Below are 14875 nucleotides of genomic sequence, written 5' to 3' on the forward strand. Positions count from 1 at the left end.
AATAGTTATTAAAAAATCGCATTTGTTCTCATTGTTATAAGGTTAGTCGTTTTTTATTTGTTTTTCGGAATACGAATTAGTACAAATTGTACAAAGGGATAATAAGTGAAGGGTCTTTTTAAACTATATTTAGTCCGCATGTAATGTCTCGCTCAAAATTTATAACATTTTTGTTGTTCCAGAATTCAACCTTCGTTCCGCGACTCTTGTGGTAACAAAATAAGTCTTTTGTGACTTTTTATTTCTTTATGAAAACCTCGCCTTCTCTTGAATGAAATATTTTACGCACTCCCACTCAAGGAATGCCTAGTAACCCTTCCCATCGAGAAAAACTAATATTATGCCTTTGTTCTTAAATTGTTCTTTGTGCCCGCGTCTTTCCTCCATCTACGAGAGTGGAGTGAGGTCCATCCAGTCTGCCAGATGTTTATATAGAGCGTTCCACATTTAGTTGACAGTATGGGCTCTTATGGAGAATCGTTTCCCATGTTAATCTCCATAAGGCCGGGAGCGCGGTGTTGTCAATAACAGCACGAAAATTAATGTTGCGCTACACACTGATTAAAAATTGTATTCCTATGTAGGAAGAGATGCTGCATTCATTAGTGCCAACAGTTTTTCGATAAAAATTATAGCAAAAGCTATAAAAAATATTTCCTCAAATTTCCGTCAGAAACGTGTATTTTTTTACTTAATGTTCTTCTCGCAATTGCTACCTGACCATTGTCTGTATTGAATTGAATCTTCTGCACATAATTTTTCATACTATTTTCTCTTTGACGGTCTTCACCAATTTTACAATAATTGAGTTAAAATGTTGTTATGCCGACGTAACACCCTTTAGGACAAGAAAATTTTGATTTTTGCAAGGTAAAAAGTAGTCGCTTACTAACTTACGTTTCTTACGTCGTAGGTCCCTATATGCTGCGTATCAAATGTAAAGAAAATTACAAAGTTATTTTTGGTGAAAAAATCATTAACCTATATTAAATCTGAAGCGAGTTACAAGGTTTTGATCTTGAGAAAAAATATTACGGCGCCGCTGGGCCGGGCTTCTCGCTTTTTCTTGCGCGCAGAGGGAAAATTCTCGGGCGGAAAAGGAGTTTTTTGTCAATGCATACTATGAAATGTATTTATCTATTCGTTTGATATCCTAAACAGAGAATACTCATACGTCGTAACAGCAGTCTTTTTATCTGAATACATTGATACACGAAAGTAAGCAAGCGCTTGAAGGTAAGACGCTTTCGCCTTGGGTGCTTCGGTCCCATCGCGGAAACCAAGAAAGAGAATATCTCATAATCTGTGCGAAACACTACCCCATCGCACGCCTTTTACAAAAGGGGGCTTGGGTTTTTTCTGAGTTCCTTTCATAGGGTACCATAAAACCTGCACCAGAATCGACCCTAGCCAAAGGGGCCGTTCAAAGAATTTACGTAGGCGTTCAGTTTGCCGTTGCATTTTTTTGGAGTGAACAAGTGTTGTGTGGTCTGCTGAATTTGAGAATTGTGAAGTGTGTTTTACACTTATCTCTGCTGTATCACGCCCAATCAATATGTCCGATACAAAGAAGAGGAGAAAAGGTGAGAAGCTCATAAGCCGCGAAAGACAGTTGGTGCTCAAAGTCTTCTCGTACTTCAGGAAATCTCTAAGCATTAGTGAGGCCTGCAGAGAAACTTCGAGGGCTACTGGGTGCTCAGAGTCTACTGTTTACAGAGTGAAAAAGGAAAGCTCCCGTGGTCCATTGGTAACTCCTTCAAAAACTAAAGAAATTAGACTGCCTTAGAAAAATTCGAGAGCAGTGATTTTCGACGATTTTGTGAGATCGGGAATTACAAGGAAAGCACATGAATCCTTCGTGAAAAATATTCCTCCGACTTTAAAACCCATCTTAAACTCGGTATATATGGAGAGTATTCTCCCAGATTACAAAAGGACAACACTATATCGTTTTCTTTTGGACATAGACTTCGTGTACGAACGCAGGGGGAAAAGAATCATCTTTATCGAAAGGAAATGATATTATTCATAGTCGGCACAATTAATTATTTAAGGCAGGGAGTGTTACGAGAGATGGTTTGAGCACTCACTTCTTGCAAACTTACCCGAAGGATCAATTATAGTGGTAGATAATGCCTCTTATTACTCAAGGAAATTGGAATCCTTGCCTAATACAAGGCGGAGGAAAAAGAACATTAAGGAAATTAGCTTTGAAGATGTCAGCTTGAAAAGAGATCTTTAATTTACAATAAACCAAGTACGGGAAAATTTTGAAAAATTAAAGACTGATGATGTCTTATACAACATCACCTTTCATGTAATACTAGCCAGAGCCAAAAAATATTGCATAATATGGGAGGAATAGAAATTTTGTCTCATTCAGGAGTGGCGATAATTTTTATTATCCTTCAATTTATTGTTATTTTTTATATTACAAATTATTCATTATTCAGCTTGTGAATTGAATAAGTACATACATAAAATAACAAAAGACTTTTCCTTCTATATTGCAGCAAAGGTATTGTAATTTACGCTGAAAAATTCCTTAATTTACGCCGTCTTTCGTGCGATCCCTAACTCCTTTTTGAACTAAACCATTTTGGCGCCAAATTATGTGTAGTTGCATACGCTGTTAGGATGCCTGCCGGCGGAGCGGAAGCTTGGCAACACTGTTATCCATAAGGCCCGTACTGTCAACTAAATGTGGAACGCTCTATAGCTTCCTCGCTCTTGGACGCGCCTGATTATGGCACTGTTGCCAAATCTACCACTATGGCACGTTTTAGGCCGACGCTCAGGATGAAGGGAAAGATATCTTCGGAGGCATACCTACGTCACAAAAAATGGGGGCTGGCGCCGAAGCTATTCCAATTGAAATGGTATATTAGCTTGAATAGTAAAATGAATGCATTAAAACCACAGGACACATTTATTTCCATTTTTAACATCTATTTCCATTTCCATATAATTCACATATTTTTTGGAATATGTCGGATTTATTTTAAATTTTATTTGCCTATAGTTATTTAAAAAACACAAATTATGTATCCTGAGCGCTTTAACTATATTTTGATCGCATTTTAACCATTACACACTAGTATCCACGAAACCCCGCCAGCCAGTAAGTAAAACCAGTTGAAGGTATATTAAATATATTAGTTTGAGGTCGGCCTCAATGACAACAATGGCGCTAGTGTCAGGTATGCCAAAAAGGTTATCTCTCCCTCCGATCTCTAATACTTCCCAGCGCAAAGTTGCGCCAACGGTGCTTACGACACCATTTCACCGAGGCGGGAAATTGGTGAATAACAATTAACCAAATTATTTACTAATCAAGGCGAGGTTTTTTTTGGAGGTTCCTAGAAATGTGAAAATTAGTAGCATGCCGTCCAGTTACCATCATCTCTCTTGAAGTACTGAAATGGAAGGCGGTATCACTTTTCCACAGTTTTTATTTCGTTCGTTTTAAAATATTTCGTACCACGCGTTTCGGACCATCAGAAAAAAACGGCTGCTGGTAGCAATTGGGTAGTTTCCTTCATCAAAGAAAACGAAAGGCATTGAATGCGATTCCTTACCCACAATTAGTGTATTCATAATATACAAATTACTTAGTTTATTAAATCTCAGTTTAGACGAATGGCCACGGTCAATTTTAACCTCATTTGAAAAAGGCCAGATTGGCGCCCATGCGATTCCACTCTACGTGACGTCACTGGGACCTAGTTTCTATATTAGTAGGTAGGATTTTTACATCTTCTGAGATTACTAATGCATGCATGAGGCACAGAGCTCAGGGAAACATCTCTTAATAACCACATATTAAATTCACCTGAGGTCGAAAAATTTCATTCGTTTGATAGGGTAATAATAATCCTTTATTAAGCCAAGCGCTACCTGCTAGCAGGGTACTCTGCTACCTGCCAGCAGCCTACATCGCAGAGGCGCACAATATCCTCGCTCCAAGGTCACCTCACTTGCGGCAGCGGGAACCAGAACGACGTCACACGGAGTTTTCCCAGCATTCATACTTAGCCGTCGCGCTTTCGCGAGCTTGAAAATTTACACTTTTCATTAAATCGCGAAAAATAGATATTGTTATTCGAAAATCTAAGAGCGTGAAATGCGCATTCCTGGAGTAATAATCTTTCGATTTAGGAAATAAAAAATAATAGGAGACAACCCTATTGCAATGCCACGATTGGATTTTTTTGAACGACAGTGTTAAATATGGACAGTGACGGAATAAGGGATGGAAAAATGGACGGTTGGAATGACCGCTTGATCCATAAAATGATGGTTCGAACGGTCACTCTTTTGGTACTTGAAAATCTATCGCTGGACCAATCATTCTGAGGGACTATAAAAATTTACGACTGGTTCATGCTTTACCCATTTCCGTCCATAAAAATGTCTGCTTGTGATTTGCAGATAATTATAGATGTGTCGCTGCTACGGTCGTCTTAAAAGTTATCCTTTTCAAATATTCTGGTGATGCTTTCATCAAACAGTTTCTTCCGAATGACCTGAGGTCTCGTATGGCTACACTGGGCGGTAGCGGTGTGAAAATTTAATGTGATGCATATCCTACCAGCATAACAAAGGATTAAGTATGCAGAGAAAATTTTGATTTAGACGAAGGAAAGTTAAAATTGAGTAAAATAAAAAAAAAATGTGCGCATTTTTTCATCACGAGCCTCATTTGCCCAGCGGGGTTGGATGTATCTAAATGGTTTCTGTTGTCGAAAATGGGTTAAGTTAATCTTTCAGCACATTGAAACGTCTGATGGTTAACAGAGCTTTCCCTTGAAATAGCTACTTCGTTCACGTCTAGCCATTGAAAAAGAGGAAGGAATACGGAAGATAGACATCATAATTACATTTGATGATTGAGTTTAGCGTGACTTCAGGGATATATTCTCGCTTTGGTTTCCGATTGGCTTTGAGATAGTAAAAGACTCAAGCGAGACTCTCGACTCGGCGTTATGTTCTTGTTACCTCTTTTTATTATAACAATTGCAATGTCACTGTTTCCTGTAAAATAAATCGCAAATGGAAGATAGTGTTTTTATGTAGGTAATTTTTCTCCCTCGAACTAATATTATTCCCTCCCCAAATATTATTGTATTTTTTGAGGTGCTTTTTCGTTGCACTTATGAGGTGCATTTTATGTAAAATCAAATTTAATCGCGAAAAATAGATATCGTCATTTGAAAATCTAAAAGCGTTAAATACGTGCTACAGGAGTAATAATCTATCGATTTGGGCAATTTAAAAAATTAGAAAACCACCCTATTGGCGTAGCATCCTTCTTAGCCTCAGGGTAGTGATAGGAGATAGGAGACTGCAGTTGCGAGACTGCGTGGTCCATGGTTTAAAATAAAAAGGTCTTTATTGAACCCTTTCCGCCATAATAGCGTCAATTCACTTTTTATATATCGTGTGTCCATGTACCGCTTTTTTTTTAATTTACCATACGGATAATAATTAATTGCAACTAAACTCTGGGCCAGTCAACAAGGGTGGCTCCAGCATTTTGTCTGGAGGGAGAGGAGCACAAGAGCCTGATAGGAAAACGGTCTCTTCATATTTGAGATTGAAAGCAACATACAATAATTGATATACATACTGTAATTTTTAATATGAAAGTTATTAGCATTAAATTAAATGATCGAGGCTTTGCAATATGCTAAACGAAGCGATCGTAATGATAGCCTTATTAAAAATCTCGTCCATTTTTTAAGCGTCGGGGTGGGGGGGGGGGGAAACATCCCCCCTTCCTAAATCCGCCTATGCCAGTCAATGTAACCACCTCACATTAGTAGCGGATAAAGAGAAAACTCAAGGGGGGGCGCAAAATATATCTTACGTTGGCTTTACTTTTATCGTAATAAAAAATGGTCAAGTCACAGGCAGATTATAAGAAAATTTTATTTAAAGACCTTATACATATGTAAAAGACAATGCCATCTTATGATAGAAAAAAGTTACAATTATGGTTTTGTAATGTTCGGCAATACGGGCGTACCCGCAAGGGGGGGGAGGCGCCCCCCCATCTGTGTCTACCACTGCCTCACATTTTGAGTATCATTCGCCATTCCGAACGCAATAAAAAGTATAACATTAGATGACGCGTTGCACAAGACTGACGTCTCCCCATGTGAGTGAAAGACCCCGGATTTTTCTCATCATTCGCGATACTACTTCTATTAATGTATAAACTTCGTGTCTGTTAGCCACTTTACTGGTGGGAATATCCTTGAAAATATACTTTTTTACTGTATTTGTTAATTTCCGTTGGCTTTAGTAAAATTCAATACCTGTATAAGTTCAGGTAAGTCACTAATTTAATCTCGTAAAATTTTATTTGCAGCTGAGCTGGTTGTAGAAAGTAACCGTGGTGATTGATAATAATTTTTCCCTGTGAAAAGATATTTGAATCATAGCCTCGTGAAGACTACCGATGAAGCAAGAAAAAAATGTCCACATTGTGCGCTCCATAAGTAGTTTTAATGTATTAACCAGTTATGGCAAAAAATGTCACAAAAAGTTTTGATTTATATTGACCCTTACGGGATTGTGATTGTTTTGGTAAAAGTGGGCGAGGCTTGTCCTACTTACTTTTACCAAATCGCGTAATTTTAATATAAATGGTTCAAAATGGTGAGTTTTACGGTTTGATGAGGGATATTTTATTAATCCTTTCGCTATTCTATTAGTAATGTAAATCCAATTAAGTGAAATGGATTAAACTTAAAAATTTCTCTGAACTATGGAGGGGGGGTTATCCCCGAGACCCACCCCACGCTGCGCCACTGCATGGTACCACAACAAAATTCGGGGGGGGGGGGAGGAAAGGTTGAAGCCCTCACAGTCCCCTCCTTTACCACGTGCCTTCCCTTAGTTATAAAAATCCTTCGCACACGTGCGCGTCACTGCGTTTAAAGCGAAGTCTCCTGTTATTAATTGCGAGTCCTAAACTCGGTTACAGAATTTATGCCTGAGCTGCAGTATTCGCGGCATCTGCTGTTAGGTGCATCTTCTGCATGGAAAGAATCTTGTTCGTCATTTTCTCTAAGTTTTTGTAGCACGGAATTGGAATCAAATTTGTGTCCTTAGGCGTAAGAACCTCACCCCCTGAAACGTTAGGAATCTACATTCTAAGGTGTGTTCCCTCCTGACGAGCATTAGCTTCCCCTAATACATTTTTTTCGCATTCCAAAATCAGACTAACTTTTCAGCCATGGGAATAAACGCGAAATTTTTATGATCGTTTTTAGAGGCAATTATTGTAATAACGTAAGTGACTAGCCTTTTCCATACCATGGCTGCTGAAAAAACGCAACTTTTCAGAATACTTCTCGAGTGCGCTTTGAACGGTGTCACCGGTCTTGTATATTCTGCATGAATCACCCGTGCCTATCCTGGCTGTCCGAAGTCTCCTGCGTCCATTCGCGAGCCCACACTAAGGCCGTTTTCACACGTACCGGCAAAGCCTGTGCCGGTGTCGGCGCCGTCACCGGCACCGGCGGAAGGCCATTTCACACACACCGGCATCCCCGGGATCGGTGACCAGTTAAATTCTGGTCGTGTAAGAAGAAAGATGTGGTCTGAAGATAGGAGAGGTCATTTGATCTCGCTTTCTACCTCAGCGGAAATACAGGAGACGAGAAAGATAGTTCTCCGTGCATCCACTTTTGAAAGATGGATGTTTGGGAGGAAGTTTCTGTTCTATATATGAAAAAATTACAATGGACGACTCTTATTTTTTTAAATTTTTTTTAATGAGTTTTCATACGAATGATTTTCTCTCATACACATAGGATAAGCGATTCAGTACCAAGATGCAGTAAATAGAGCATATACACTAGGGTGGTGCGAAAAAACTCAATTTCCAAATTTCGTGTCGTAATAGTGCGGAAAAGTTGCGATACGTTAGTACAAGACAAACAGATAAAGAATTATTAAAATCGGACGTCATCTTCCGATCCCGCAAAGCACCTAAAAAAATGACAAAAATGAAAAAATTGTTTTTTTTTTCGTTGTAAAAAAATTAAATTCAATTAATACCTTTTAACGCTGTAGCAAAAAATGATTACAAATAGCATAGGCTATTATTTATATATGCATATTTATGGCTTTTAACTGTTATTACCGATCACACAAGATCATTAAAAATGTATAAATTTTGCAGTTTAGCCGATATTTCAGAGTTGTGTCATAATAACTTGAGGTAATATTTTAGTCTAAAATACATGTTTGATTATGCAGCTCTTCCTTTGTTTATATATGATTTAATAATATTTAAACAACCCAGAACTCACCGTGGAGAGGTGGCTGTACTTTGAGTTCTACCCACACCCTCCATCCATCTAACCAATGGGCTTCCGATTTGCCGAGTTCATCGCCGGCTTAAGTCGAAGGTGCCGGTGCCGGCAATGATGCCGGACCGGACTACGTGTATAGGCTTCCATTTGATTGCATTGCATCCGGCGCCGGTGCCGTTACGTGTGAAAACGGCCGAAGGGTCTTAAAGCCATCTGCCCGAACTGACGTGCATACATCAATGCTGTACGGCACCTCTTCTGCACGGGGGCGTCTATGACCGTCATTTTACAACTATTATTATTAATAGCTCAAAATATATCATCAGGCATACGGAATAAAATGCAGAATACATAAGACAGACCATTAGTAATCGCTGGTGTGTATATTTTGCGACACGAAAGTACGGCGAGAGTATCTTGCGCGAATTCTTTGGATACGCGAACGAATCTCGGTCAAGGAAAATTTGAGTTCTTTTACGAGTTGAGTCAACATTTTGTTGATGTGAAGGACATACACAGTATCGTGCTAATCATGAAATCTTTGATTGAGAAACGGTTCCAGATATCACGTCCAGCTTGCCCGTACCATCGCTGGAGATCGAGTATTTTCTTTTGGAGTTTCTTTTTGTTTAGTCACAAGGAATTAGTGTTGTATGTACAGTCACTTTAAACATTTTTGGGATAAAGTTTGCGGCGCCACTTCTGCTTCTCCAGGAATTTTAATTTCCCTTACTCTTTTTGTTTTCCTTGGTTAGGTACTCACCGAAAATATTTCGATTGCGAGTGAAGATATATTCACTCAGAGGGAGATGTTACTTTCAAATTGATCATTACGTTTCGATATTTGTCGAATTTAATGATTATTTCGCGTGCATTTATTTCGTACTTTCCCTGGTTTTCCTTGTTGGTTCATATTTTACGTATTATAAAACTTTTTGTTGACGCAGTTGTCATTACGTGAGTGTACCTTCTATTATTGGTGCAAAAACACTTGGACATAATAATGTAGAGGACATTGACATGCATGATATCACCAGGCGCATTTTACGACTGATTGTAGCAGAAAAAAAGAAGCGAAAAACGAGAAAGACTTAGTTAGCCCTCTCAGTGAAAGAGTGAAAGATATCATATATACTATATGTGCCTTAAAATGGTAGGAAATAGGCAAATGAGTAATGTAATTTATGCTTCCGATGGTTTTTAACTATCGAAAATATATTTATGATAACTATTTAGACTTTCCAACTTCCGATTAACATTAAGATGTGTGTTAACTACTTACTGATACCAGGAATACATAAGAATTATTTTAATATTTTATTAGGGAAATATTAGATACGACAGGAATAAATATTGTAACGAAGTAAACATAATAATTTAGCGCACATTAGTATATTTTATTTCTCGAGTAATGAGACGCCTGAAAACTGTAGGATAACATATCTCGCAATTAAATGCTTAGGAATAATGACTGCACCTATCAGTGTGAATAAAATAATTAAATATTGAACAATATGCATTTATGTGTTTCAGGTATAATCTTGAAGATTATTTTGGAGGCAACTTTTAGAATACTCTTTCAGACGTAAATTCATATTCTCGTTTCTTCCTAATACGTGGGTTGCTACGCAGATACGTCCCGGTATTTTTTAATACAAGCCAGACTTCTCAGACCATCTGTCTCAGAATACTATCACGGTGAGAATCGCGTGATTGAGAACAATGCTTCGCCTTGTGTTCTGGCATCGGGAGTCGGGGAGGCCGCGAAGAATATAGGAATAGAGAAGAATGTCTCGGTAGGAGTTTCGCGGACGGTGAGAGTAAGTCAAACTGGCCCATTCAATGCTCAGAAGGCATAAGCGATACCCGAGGTTCGAGCGCAGCGAAAAACGTAGTTGCTCGCGCTGGCCGTGTGGACCGACTTTTGAAAGTGACTGTACTTGCATAAACTGACGTGCGTGCGAAGGCGCAGTCAAAATTGCGTCGTGTAAAGCGGTTAATTGATAGAACGCATTCGTGAATGCGTGGCAGTGAGATGACAAAATAGACCCTTTTCAAGTTTGGTACGTCCATTAACGCATTTCCACGCCATAATGAGTAATTAATGCAGTTCGTACTTGCGTAATTCCTTACCCTGGACAAGCTGTTTTGATTGGTAAATTTTATGAAAGACCATCACACCAAACTCAGTATTGTTGACTGCTGTTAGGGAGTGAAAATTAATTAAATAGTACATTCATCTCAGGGTAGAAGATTGTCCAATAATATTTACTCCTTTGAGAACTCGATTCCTTTACAGAAACAGAAATGGTCTTATTTGAGTGACCAAACTTTAATTTTGTTGATAAAGTTGCTTTCGTGAACAATGATTAAAGGTCTTCCGTCAATAATGTGGTTTCATACTTGCTCCACTATCTTCTTTTCTTTCATTGCTTATTTTTCTATGTTCCTTAGTAAACTTACACTGTACGCCAGAAGCTATAGAGGCCTTTTAAAATACTGCTGAATTAATGAAGCAAGTGAACCGTGTAGATAGAATAGTGTGGTAAGTTAACATCCATGTCAGCGGACCCGTAATTTTTTTCCGTATGGATGAATGAATGTTTATTGATGCCCTAGTGTAACCTGTAATTGAAAAGAAAAGAAATTACATATCTTTTTCTCCTAAGAAGCAAATGTCACCTAAACAAAGTATTCAATCTCAGTACTACGAAAAATATTAATTGAGAGTTTATGGAAATCGTAAGAGGCACAAATAAGAATAGAATGTTTTTTTCAACACCAAGTAAACAGAAATGTTAGACAAACTTAAACGTGGGTCCAAAGCCTTGCCTGATCCCTCGGCTAATTTTTTATACACTCAGATTAACCGTCCGCTACCCTCACTTACGCACTCCGAGCCATGTACGGATTACGAAATTGCCTCCAATCGACACCTATTTTCTTGAGAATATCCATTTACCTTCCGCAGTTCACTCAATCAAATGATTTTCAAAATCCATGAAACAGGCATACACCTGGTCATTTTTTAGGTTCCTTTCCACCAGGGACCTCATTACCGCTATTGCATCACGAGTCGACTTCCCTTTTCTAAAAGCAAACTGATCTTCCCCCAAATACTCATTTGACCACGCCTCAATTCGTCTGCTCAATATCATCAGTGCAATTTTCGCCGTCCGCGATTTTAGGATAATAGTCCCATAATCTCCGCAATCTACAGCTGTATTCTTTTTCGGTAGCGGAATTAGAACTGTCCTTACGAAAAACTCCGGCCAACTTCTCTTATCATAGATCCTACGTACGAGAGTGAAGAACCTTTTCTTATTATCCCACTCGTTTGGTTTTGGCGCCGCTGGTGGATTTTCTTTTTATGACCTAAAGTAGGCAATGAGGGATTTGCTCCTTTATCCCGACACCTGTCGGTAAATGTTTGGCTTTCTAATGTTTTCCTGGGTTCATGAGGCAACGAACCCGGTCTCAGTCGCTGACACACCGTGTTACGGGTAACATCGAATCAGCTAGACACCTGACGCATGCCGAAGGCGGTACCGATAACCTGGGGTAAGTCACTCAATACTCTCGCACAATTTTCTTTTAAATACAGTCCACTATTTTCTTAAATCATCAAATGACCCTCTTTCAAGTTCTGGCCAAGTGCAGACGAAACGAGAGGCATATTTTTTTTGGTCCTTCGGGTCGGATATCAATTAGCGTGTGAGAGGCATACCTTAGGGAAGGCTTGTTTTTGTCGTTTTTCTTGTGTTTAACATGGCTTCTGATGACGAACGGTAAACTGACGGTGCTGCAATTGAACCCCGATCTAATCGAGCGATGAGACGACAGTAAGCACATTTTGAAGCCAGGCGCGATGCCGTCGTTAGACCTATCGAGCGGCTGTGCACAATTTCATTTAAGGTTTTTGAACAAGAGGAAGACTTAATCTGTTTTCCCAAGAAGATTTTCGTCTTTGCAAGATGATCATAAATGTTTTCTTGGTCTAACGAATGAGTAACGCGAGCTGGAAATCTACTTAAAATTAGACGTAGATGCATCTGAACTTGATATCGAAGGACGCGTTGAATGCCAATGCTATAAAATAACACGGTTGTAAGTCATTTAGTAAAGGAGACGCCTGCCTCCTCTCGTGGAGAACAGTCTTCGCCAACTCCCTCTCTCAACCTACCAAATATTAGTATTCCGTGTTTTGATGGGAATCCTGCCAATTTTAAGCATTTTTTACAATGCATTAACTAGTATGATTCACTCAAACGAAAGTCTGACTGTTACGGAGAAGTACAATATTTTCTATCTAGCCCTAAGGGTCAGGCTTGAGCTTTAGTTCGAAGACTTCTTATAGTTTCAGATAATTAAGTGATTGCTTGGCGGACACTAGGCCAGCAAAACGAAAATAAAATATTGCTTGCTTTTAATTATTTGGATAAGCTATTCACTATTCGTGTTGATAACGACTCACTAGACGCTTTGAAAAATATTTTCTATATCCTTTCGGAAAATGTGAATGCGTTAAACGCGATGAAAATTCCGTGTTTTTAATTTTTTTTTTGTAGCGGAAAAGCTCTTGACAAATCGGTGAAAAAACATTTTGAAATGGAAAACCATGACATTGATTTCCCCTCAATATCACACCTTTTCGAGTTCGAACGTAAATGCGTAAACATTCTGAGGACATCCGGTTGCAAGCCAATTAAACTTGATAAATTGAAGAGTTCTACTTTGACGAAAGCAATGTCTCAAAAGAGAACGTTAATTGCTAATTTAAACCGGATCGTGGTAGTAGGATTAAATGTCAACTTTGTGATTCACATTCTAAACTTAATCATTGCCCGCAATTTATTTCCTTCGGTGCATTAAAAAGGAGGGACTTTATTAAATTCAAAGCTTTTTTGGGACACTTTCAGACCGAAGGTAAAGAATTTTACTTTGCCTTGATCCGAAACTTTTCTCTGTTGATTTTTCGCACAATTTGTGCATTGCGGGTGACTCACGTAAAGTTATCACTGTGGGTAGTCCCAAAATACTTAAATTCGGTTATGAGAATGTTTGGTATTTGGTGTGAGTGAAGTAACTATTCTTGCTGTCTGAAACCTCCTGTCCTTATATCACCAAATGTGTCCAGGTATCTACGGAAAATCGTTAAATTATTCTTCCTCATATAGGCTTAAGGCTCAAGATCCTCTTTTCTTCGCCTACATCAATTATTATTAACACATCCGAATCAATGGCAACTAGTAGTATATGTTGTTGATACCAACCAAATTGTTACCGATAGTCACTTTAATTCGGATTCAATAGAGCAGTAGAAAAATGTAAACCATGCCATCGATGAAATGATTAAGTTTGACGAAAACATCTGAATTAACTCCTACGTAGCAAGGAACAATTCTCGACGACGTTGGAATGCAATTATTTAATTCGTAAGCAGCTCATAATATGCATATTCGCTGAAAATCACTGCAATAGACACAAGGACATTTTCCTGCACATTCTCTATTTCATAACAGGTTATTCGTTCCTGTCAATTCATTTTGCAATTGGACTTACTTTACCATTCATCAGATGTCGCCAGTGTCTAACCATGGTATGTGTGAACGCACACTAGTTCTGGCGTCATCTTTACGCTGGTTGAGAATGATGGTAGTGTGAATGGGGAACTTGGGGAAGCAGGGATCAGTTTGCCTTCTCTCCCCACTATCCCTTGACTCCCTTCGTACCCCTCCCCCAACACTAACATATGATACCTCCGTAAGCTTCTTTTTGGGATGCGGTAGTTGAAAATACACACACTGTGTATGCTATTAAAACTAGGGATGGTCGGATCGGATACCTCGGATCGTGGCTGTGGTTAATTGCCGTAGTTTAAGAAATAAGATTCTCGAATTCCACCATTTGATTCATAGTACGAAGTGTAACGTCATTTTTGGAACAGAAAGTTGGCTAACAGATGATGATTCAGACAATGAGATCTTCCCAAAATCGTTCACTGTTTATCGGAAAGATAGAATTAATCGAGTTGGGGGCGGAGTTTTTATAGCTGTAAAGAATTCAATCGTCAGCCAAGCGATAACGGTAACTGAGACCAGCGTTGAATCTGTGTGGTGTTTAATTAAATGTCCAAAATTCAAAACTATTTTATTATGTTCGTATTAAAGACCACCTAACTCAGATATAACGTCAATGTTGGATTTTCAAAATCAAATAAACAGCGTAGCATCCAAGTATCCTGAAAGAAACTTGATTGTGGGTGGAGATTTCAACGTACCTTCTATAGATTGGGAGACTTATAGCTTCATTCCTGGTGGGAGGGATAAAGTGAGCTGCGAGGCTTTATTACACACTTTTACATCTAATTCATTGTTTCAAATAGCATCCGCACCAAGCAGAGGAGAAAATATTCTTGATTTATTAGCGACAAATATACCACATCAGGTAATAAACGTTGGCACTGTCGAAGGAATAAGTGACCATAGGGTAGTAACTGCAAAGTTTTCTCTAAATACCGCTGTAAACTTAAAAAAAGAGCGTAAAGT

The sequence above is a fragment of the Ischnura elegans genome, chromosome 4 (genome assembly GCF_921293095.1).
Source record: "Ischnura elegans chromosome 4, ioIscEleg1.1, whole genome shotgun sequence".
Taxonomy (NCBI): domain Eukaryota; kingdom Metazoa; phylum Arthropoda; class Insecta; order Odonata; family Coenagrionidae; genus Ischnura; species Ischnura elegans.